Genomic DNA, 9028 nt, shown 5'->3' on the forward strand with positions numbered 1-9028 from the left:
TAGTCCCAGCTACTCGGGAGGTTGAGGCAGGAGAATTGCTTGAACCCAGGGGGCAGAAGTTGCAGTCAGCCAAGATCCCACCACTGCACTCCAGACTGGGCAACAGAGCAAGACTCTGTCTTAAATAAATAAATAAATAAATACATTGATATTGTACAATTACAATGTCATTGTATTATTTAAATTATATCCCATTAAAGCCTATCAAAAATAAACATGCCAAAAGTATTAAAATAGTTTCTGACTTTAAGAAATCCAAGTAACAGACTTTTAACACCAAAGTTATTTCTGCTGATTTAATAAATATTAAAGAAAGAAGGAGATTCTTTAAAAATCACAAAAGGACACAAGTGAAACCAAAAACATTATAGAGGTTACATAAGCAAAAAGAAAACAGTTTGTAAGGAGTATTTATGAACAGGAACCATCTGGTTTTACTAGACTAGAAAACTGAAGTCATTCACAGAAGACTACTATAACTCACAGATGGTTAGAAACAAGTTATGTCATCAAAGAATTAAAACAATTCATTTTAAAAATTAAAAATTAATTAAAATTTTAAATTAAAAAATCATTAAAATTAATTAATTAAAAATATTCAGAGATGCAATCTAATATAAAGTTGGTTGATGGCACCCGTCTCTACAGTTAGAGTAGCCTATTGCTAATGCAAAAGCTGCACATTCGTCACTTCTTCAAAACCAATCTCAATACCCAAATCTGATACTAATCTCTAAATTTATTACTATAATTTATGAGAAGATATCTGCCTATTTTTTAAATTATGTAACATGGCTAATGTTCAGTGTTTGAAGGTTTTTATTAAAAATAACTTAAATTTTTTATTTACAACTCATTATGGAAATTAAAAATGTAAACAAAGATATGGAAATTATACAAAAATTCATGAGTACCCATCACAAGGCTCCAGCCATTATTTTGTCTTTCATTTTCAATTATTAACTCCATATTTTGGTAAAATATTAAAGTAAATATAAAAATCTGTATTGTTAAATTTGTAGAAATTTTGTAGCTGTAACAATGAAAATATTATTATGATTCCTCACAATTTTTCCTTTTTTGAGACAGAGTCTTGCTGTGTTGCCCAGGCTGGAGTGCAGTGGCATGATCTCTGCTCACTGCAACCTCCGTCTCCCAGGTTCAAGGGATTCTCCTGCCTCAGCCTCCCGAGTAGCTGGGATTACAGGTGCGTGCCACCATGCCCGGCTAATTTTTTGTATTTTTAGTAGAGATCGGGTTTCACCGTGTTAGTCAGGATGGTCTCTAACTCCTGACCTCATAATCTGCCTGCCTTGGCCTCCCAAAGTGCTGGAGTTACAAGCGTGAGCCACTGCACCTGGCCAAAAATATTTTAAAATATATATTTGTGTGTATATTTATGGGATACATGAGATGTCGATACAGACATGCAATATATAATTATATCATGGGGAATGAAGTATCCATCCTCTCAAGCATTTATTCTTTGTGTTACAAATAATCCAATTATACTCTTAGATATAATAAAATGTACAATTAAATTATTATTGACTATAGTCACCTTGTTGTGTTATCAAATACTAGGTCTTTTTCATTTGTTCTAACTACTTTTTGTATTCATTAACTATCCCCGCTTCTTCCCAACCCCCACCACCACCCTCCCCAGCCTGTAGTAACCATCCTTCTACTCTATTTCCATGAGTTTAATTTTTAGCTTCCACAAATAATTGAGAACATGTAATGTTTGCATTTCTTTCCTGGCTTATTTCACTTATCATAATGACCTGCAGCTCATGTTGTTGCAAATTACTGGATCTCATTCTTCTTTATGGTTATGTAGTATTCCATGGTGTATGTACCACATTATCTGGTGTTCTATGTACCTCTTTATCTGGTCTTCTGTTGATGCGCATTTAGGTTGATTCCATGATATTGCTGTTGCGAATAATGGTGCAATGAATATGTGTATACATGTGTCTTTATGATAAAATAATTTATATTTCTTTGGTTATGTACCCAATAATGAAATTGCTCAGTCAAATGGTGCTTCTGTTTGTAGTTCTTTGAGAAGTCACCACAGTGCTTTCCACAATGTCTGGACTAATTTACATTCCCATCAGCAGTGTACAAGCATTCCACTTCCACCACAACCTTTGCAGCATCTGTTACCTTTTTGTTTTTTTGAGACCGAATTTCACTCTTGTTGCCCAGGCTGGAGTGCAATGACACAATCTTGGCTCACCGCATCCTCTGCCTCCCAGGTTCAAGCAATTCTCCTGCCTCAGCCTCCTGAGTAACAGAAATTACAGGTGCCCGCCACCATGCCTGGCTAATTTTGTATTTTTAGTAGAGACGGGGTTTCACCATGCTGGCCAGGCTGGTCTTGAAATCCCGACCTCAGGTGATCTGCCCACCTCAGCCTCCCAAAGTGCTGAGATTACAGGCATAAGCCACCACACTAGCTCTTTTTTTTTTTTTTTTTTTTTTTTTTTTTTTTTTTTGAGACGAAGTCTCACTCTGTTGCCGTGCTGGAGTGTCAGGCTGGAGTGCAACCAGTGGCACGATCTCGGTGGCTCACTGCAACCTCCGCCTCCAGAGTTCAAGTGATTCTCCTGCCTCAGCCTCCCTAGTAGCTGGGACTACAGGTGTGCACCACCACGCCCAGCTGATTTTTGTATTTTTAGTAGAGATGGGGTTTCACCATGTTGGCCAGGATGGTCTCAATCTCCTGACCTTATGATCTACCCGCCTCAGCCTCCCAAAGTGTTAGGATTACAGGTGTGAACCACCATGCCTGGCAGCAGCATCTGTTACCTTTGAACTTTTTAATAATAACCTTTATAACTGGTGTGAGATAGTATCTCATCCACTATCTAATATTTTAAATAATGTGCAAAAAAGGAAACAAAATCAGATTATTCAGTAACAACTGTAACAAAAATTATAGCACATCTGTACAACTTGACATCAAATAATTGTTACATTGCATGGTAGTTGTGAAAACATACATGTAGATAAAATATTTAAAAAAGAAAAGGGGCTCAAGATGGTAAACTAGTGACATTGGATGCCAGTTCTCCTTAGAAAGAACAATAAATATTGTGAACTGGTAATTTACTAGAACCTAACTGAGAACTCACGGAGAAAACCTGAGGAACCGAAGGAAAAGGAAGCAAGAGGCCAACTCAGCAGAGAGCTGCTAGGAACCTGGAGGGACTCAGCATTGCTGAGGATGGGTACGTGGGAAATGTTTCCGCAGCCTACATTTCTCCTGTGGACTGCCAGAGTCTGAACTGTGGGAGAGCTCCTTTGTTCTCATAAACCCTGACACTAGCATGGTTGTTGATTTCAAGAACTCTTGAGAGCATAGCACCAGACTGGGGACTTATACTGTGCTACTCATATTCCACCAAGATGCAAGTGGTTGTGTCAGGATGCCACTGGGAAAATGCAGGTATCAGGGGACTGACTCCAGCCCTGTGAACTTCAGTTCCCCTATCTCTGCATCTCAGGAGCTGCCGCTGACATTGGCCAGTGCCAGCTTGGAGGGCTGCAGTGGCACAGAGCTGGCTGGACCCAGGAATGACGCAGTTCCTCAGAAGTTTGGCCCTTACAGAGTGCTGCTCCTGGGAAAGAGGAGAGTTCAGTGAACCGAGAAGGCAAAACTGGGACAAAAATGAAAGCATTATACTTTCAGAGTCCAAGAGCTGCCTGCTTGGGGACTGTGAAAAGTAACTTTGCTCTCAACAGTTGCAAAAACTGTCTTCAGCTCTGCAAATAAAGAGTGAAATGCCCTCCCACCAGCTGCACAACCTCTGTGCAGCGGCTCAGGCACAGAGAATGAGACCCCTCTTCCCCCTTCGCACACCACTGCAGGCACAGTCTCTACTACTGCCACAGGAAGTTGGGGCAGGTGAGCATCTTGAGCTGTGAGTGGTGACTGCAACCCGACTGGCAGCATGGCCTTCAAGCCTAGGCTTAAAAAAAAAAAGTCAAAGGTCTGGGCACGGTGGCTTATGTCTGTAATCCCAGCACTTTGGGAGGCCGAGGCGGGTGGATCACGAGGTCAGGAGATCGAGACCAGCCCGACCAACATGGTGAAACACGTCTCTACTAAAAATACAAAAACCAGCTGGGCGTGGTGGCGGGCACGTGTAATCCCAGCTACTCGGGAAGCTGAGGCAGGAGAATCGCTTGAACCCGGGAGGCAGAGGTTGCAGTGAACTGAGATTGTGCCACTGCACTCCAGCCTGGGCGACAGAGCACGACTCCATCTCAAAAAAAAAAAAAAAAAAAAAAGTCAAGGTCATTCAATGCTGAAGATCTGTGGTCTTCACTGAGAACCAACAGAGCTTGTGTTAAGATAGTTGGGTGGGGAGGCTGAGGCAGGAGAATGGCGTGAACCCGGGAGGCGGAGCTTGCAGTGAGCCGAGATTGCGCCACTGCACTCCAGCCTGGGCGACAGAGCGAGACTCCGTCTCAAAAAAAAAAAAAAAAAAAAAAAAAAAAAAAAAAAAAAAGATAGTTGGGTGTAGAGGACTCTGTGTGCTCTGCCTTTCTCTAGCTGAGTAGTAATGAAAATGGGTTTAGAGGGAAAACACCAGAATTAACAGGGGACTTTAAAAAAGCTAACTAAGGCTGGGTGCAGTGGCTCATGCCTGTAATCCCAGGACTTTGGGAGGCTGAGGCGGGCAGAGTTCAAGACCAGCCTGGCCAATATGGTGAAACTTCGTCTCTACTAAAAATACAAATATTTCCTGACCTCGTGATCCGCCCGCCTACGCCCCGTCTCTACTAAAAATACAAAAAAAATTAGCTGGGCGTGGTGGCGGGCGCCTGTAGTCCTAGCTCCTCGGGAGGCTGAGGCAGGAGAATGGCGTGAACCCGGGAGGCGGAGCTTGCAGCGAGCCAACATGGCGCCACTGCACTCCAGCCTGGGCCACAGAGCGAGACTCCGTCTCAGACAAAAAAAAAAAAAAAAAAAAAAAAAAAAAAAAAAAATATATATATATATATATATGTATGTATAGACACACACACACACACACACACAAATATTAGACGGGCGTAGTGGCAGGCACCTGTAATTCCAGTTACTCAGGAGGCTAAGGCAGGAGAATCACTTGAACCCTGGAGGCGAAGGTTGCAGTGAACCGAAATCTCACCACTGCACTCCAGTCTGCACGTCACAGCAAGACTCTGTCTCAAAAAAAAAAAAAAAAAAAAAAAAGCTAACTAATGAGCTCCCTTCCAAACCAACAGAATCGCATTTTCTTACAGTGAGTGAGATCTGGAATACCAAATAATTTATATGCACATGAAAACTTGAAAGGCAATGCTTAGCTAAGTGGCTCTCACCCTAAACTTCCATTTAAGAGCGTGTGGCCAGTTTGAAGAAATGCCATCCCCTGTGCCCTCGCCACTGCTTCTACCTATTGTTCTGGGTGGAATCGTTCATGTTGTTCTAATTAATTGCCCCATGTGATTCCAAGGTGAGGCCAGGGTAAAGCACACAGGCTCCCAAATCCTTTCAGGAGAGTTGAGTTAAGCTTTTTCCCTGAAGGGAGATCACAGAGGCTGCTCTGCTTGCGTTTGGTAGGGAGCAGGTCAGTTTAGCCCATATTCCCATTGCTGTAACAGAAACCACTGGAGTCTCTGGCAAGGGAGAGTACCACAGGGCAGAAAAATGAGTAAGTCACAGTTTCATCTTTATTTAGCAGGTCATTGTTTCTGAATTCTACAACAAAGGCCAGAAGGAGAGAACATTTTCTGCACTTTAAGGTCCTTCTGCCTGTGGGTGTGGTGGTACCAGGTAAAAAGTTTGTCCTGATGCCTTCAAGGACACATTCTCAAGATGAAGGTGAGATTTGTTCAGTTAATCTCTCCTGAGAAGGAATCAGAGAAAAGAGAAAAAATGGGTGATTCTCAGATAAGTGTCCCAGGTCAAAAAATGTGTCCACTTTTTCTTCTAGGATGTCATGTACCTAGAATTGCAATCATTTCCATTTCTACTTCTGATGTTCCTGCCTAACAAGATTATTTGAACTACTTTTTTCCTTTTCTTCTCATGACAGTGAAAGGACCTCTTTTAAATAATTCTCCCCTCTATACCAGAGCCTTATCTTCATTCTCTCCATCCAGGCTTCTTACATATCACAAATAATTCTTACCTTGAATTTATACTCTGAAATATTGACAGTATTCCGTGTGTTGACAGATCAGTCTGGGCAGGTGGGGATATAAAACATTCTTTTGGGGGATGGTGCTGGGTCCTCAGATATCAGTGAGTGAGAAAAGTCCACTGTTTATGTTCCATCTGGATGCTCCATCAGCTCTATGAAGAACATAACTTTTAAATGAACACTTAAAAAGGATGGAATTAATTGCCTAGGATAATTTGGAAGATAGGAAAAGGGATTAATTTTTACAAATGTGCCTTCTAGGATGCTAAAGAGAGAGCATTTAAATACACTATTAGAAATTACAAAACATGGGAAACATATATGGCTTGAACTTTACATAAAACTGATGTTTTTAATGATTAGATTCAGATTATGGTGTATGTTTTTTGGCCAGCAATCTTGCAGAAGTCATGTTGAATCCTCCCGTATGTATCAGCACCTGATACCAATTTGTCCCATTAATTTTATTCACTTGGTTAAGGTGCTCTCTAAAGGATTCCTCCACCATAAAGTTACTTTTTATTTGAACTCTGTCATTAGCAGGTATCTTGGAGAGACTTTCTGATTAATGTGCATAAACAATCACATTTAATCTAGAAGTGTCCCTTTCTTATTAGTTTCTCTTTGTTTATATCTTGCTTCAGAAAATGAAGCTTGTCATCATTGTTTACTGGTCTTATACACTGGGATAAAACCCAGGTTCTGTCACTTACTAGATGTTTTACAAAATATTTTTCTTAGCTAGAATCATTGGCATCATTGATGAGTTGTTAGCAATGCAGAAACTCAAGTCTCATCCCAGGTCTCTTGAATTAGAATATGCATTTTAATAAAATTTCCAGTTTATTGATGTACACATTAACATATGAGCAGTACCTTCTAACTTAATGTGACTTCTCCATATGGGAACTATATACAACTTACTCTGTATAATGTAAATATAGCACTCAAAATTGTATATGCTTGTGTTTATGCCATGAATTGTATGCTGTATCATTCAGAAAACTATAGTACCTACACTGGTTTTGTGGATCTTATTTCATTCTCTTTCCTCAGAATGAGGGAATACATTAGAGAATCATTCTGTATTAAACAGTATCTTATTGGATAATTCAAGTCTCTCATGTAAAACAGAGCCAACTCTCTTAACTCTCAAACACCTAGAGTCAAATTAAGAATTCTGCCTATGGCCACTTGCTAAATATGTGTGTGTGTGTTTGTTTTTTTAGAAACTGCTAACATTGAAGGATGTGGCCATAGAATTATCTTAGAAGGAGTGGGAATGTCTGAATCCTGCTCAGTGGAATTTGTATAGGGATGTGATGTTAGAAAACTACAGAAACCTGGTTTCCCTAGGTGAGAATAATTTTTCCCCAGAATTCCTAATACACCCTAAGGTTTCTATTTTCTCCCTTAGTAGAACGGTTTTGGGAGTTTTTGGTCTGCTTAAATTATTTTTAGGTCAGTAATTTTTTTTTTTTTTTTTTGAGACGGAGTCTCGCTGTGACGTGCAGACTGGAGTGCAGTGGCGCGATCTCGGCTCACTGCAAGCTCCGCCTCCCGGGTTCACTCCATTCTCTTGATTCAGCCTCCCGAGTAGCTGGGACTACAGGCGCCCGCCACTACGCCTGGCTAATTTTTTGTATTTTTAGTAGAGACGGGGTTTCACCGTGTTAGCCAGGATCGTCTCGATCTTCTGACCTCGTGATCCGCCCGCGTAGCCCTCCCAAAGTGCTGGGATTACAGGCGTGAGCCATCGCGCCCGGCCTAGGTCAGTACTTTTAAGGAAAACTTGAAGGTTTTTTGGAATAAAAGAAGTCTTCAAGATATGTTATCTTAACAGAAACCTTCCCCTTTCTTGAGCTAATCTGTATCCTTCACTCTAGATTAGTAGAAATCTAGAAATTCAGTGGCATAAAATATTATTGCCCAAATATTGAAATCCAATATTCATCACCAATTTTAAATTCAATAGTGTTGGATAGTAGAGCTGTGGACCCAGAAATGTAAAATATGTTTTAAATATTCTAAAGGTTCTGTCAGAAAACATTATTTTGAAATTAATTTTCTAGAATCTTTCATAATATTCTCTCCTCTCTACTGAACATAGTACTAGGTTGGTAATTGGAGAATCCCAGCAAGTCATGTTACTTTTTCTAACAAAACAGGTCTTGCTGTCTCTAACCCTCATCTGATCTGCTGCCTTAAGCAAATAAAAGAGCCCTGGAATGTGAGGAGACATGAGACAGTAGTCAAATACTAAGATAGGTAAGCATGAATGAAGCAGATAACACAGACCAGAGGTACAAAGGTCAAAAAGAATGCCAGACTTTTAAATGTGATATGGGACACTGCTTCAATGGAAATGTTTCCTAAAAAGCCCTTTTCCCTCTTGCTCTCAAATAGGAGCATCTTCTGTCCCATACCCTTAAATTCTCTAAGGACTCTACTTCCTATTCTGTGATTTTCCTTTGGGATTACCATGAGAGCCAGAGTCTCCTTTATGGCTTATAAGGTACTGCATGATATGCCTGTTCTTCCATTGCTTTGGGGGGATACAAGAATATCTTTATTTTTAAGGAACTGCATATTAGATCATTTTTAAAGTTTTCTTTTTCCATCATGTCTGAAACATGTGAGAGCAGTGCTGATATTAAGATTTGTTTCAGGAATCTTAGAAACATCAATGACAAAAGTTGCTTGTTATTTCTCTATTTTTTCTTTCTGATTTTTGCAATCCTAACAGATTTGAAGTGATCGCTCATCATTGTTTTCATTTGCAACTGCCTGATGGTAGGTGACATTGAGCATTCTTTCATATACCTATTTGTATATATTTGTTGACA

The sequence above is a fragment of the Pan troglodytes genome, chromosome 6, assembly GCF_028858775.2.
Source record: "Pan troglodytes isolate AG18354 chromosome 6, NHGRI_mPanTro3-v2.0_pri, whole genome shotgun sequence".
Taxonomy (NCBI): domain Eukaryota; kingdom Metazoa; phylum Chordata; class Mammalia; order Primates; family Hominidae; genus Pan; species Pan troglodytes.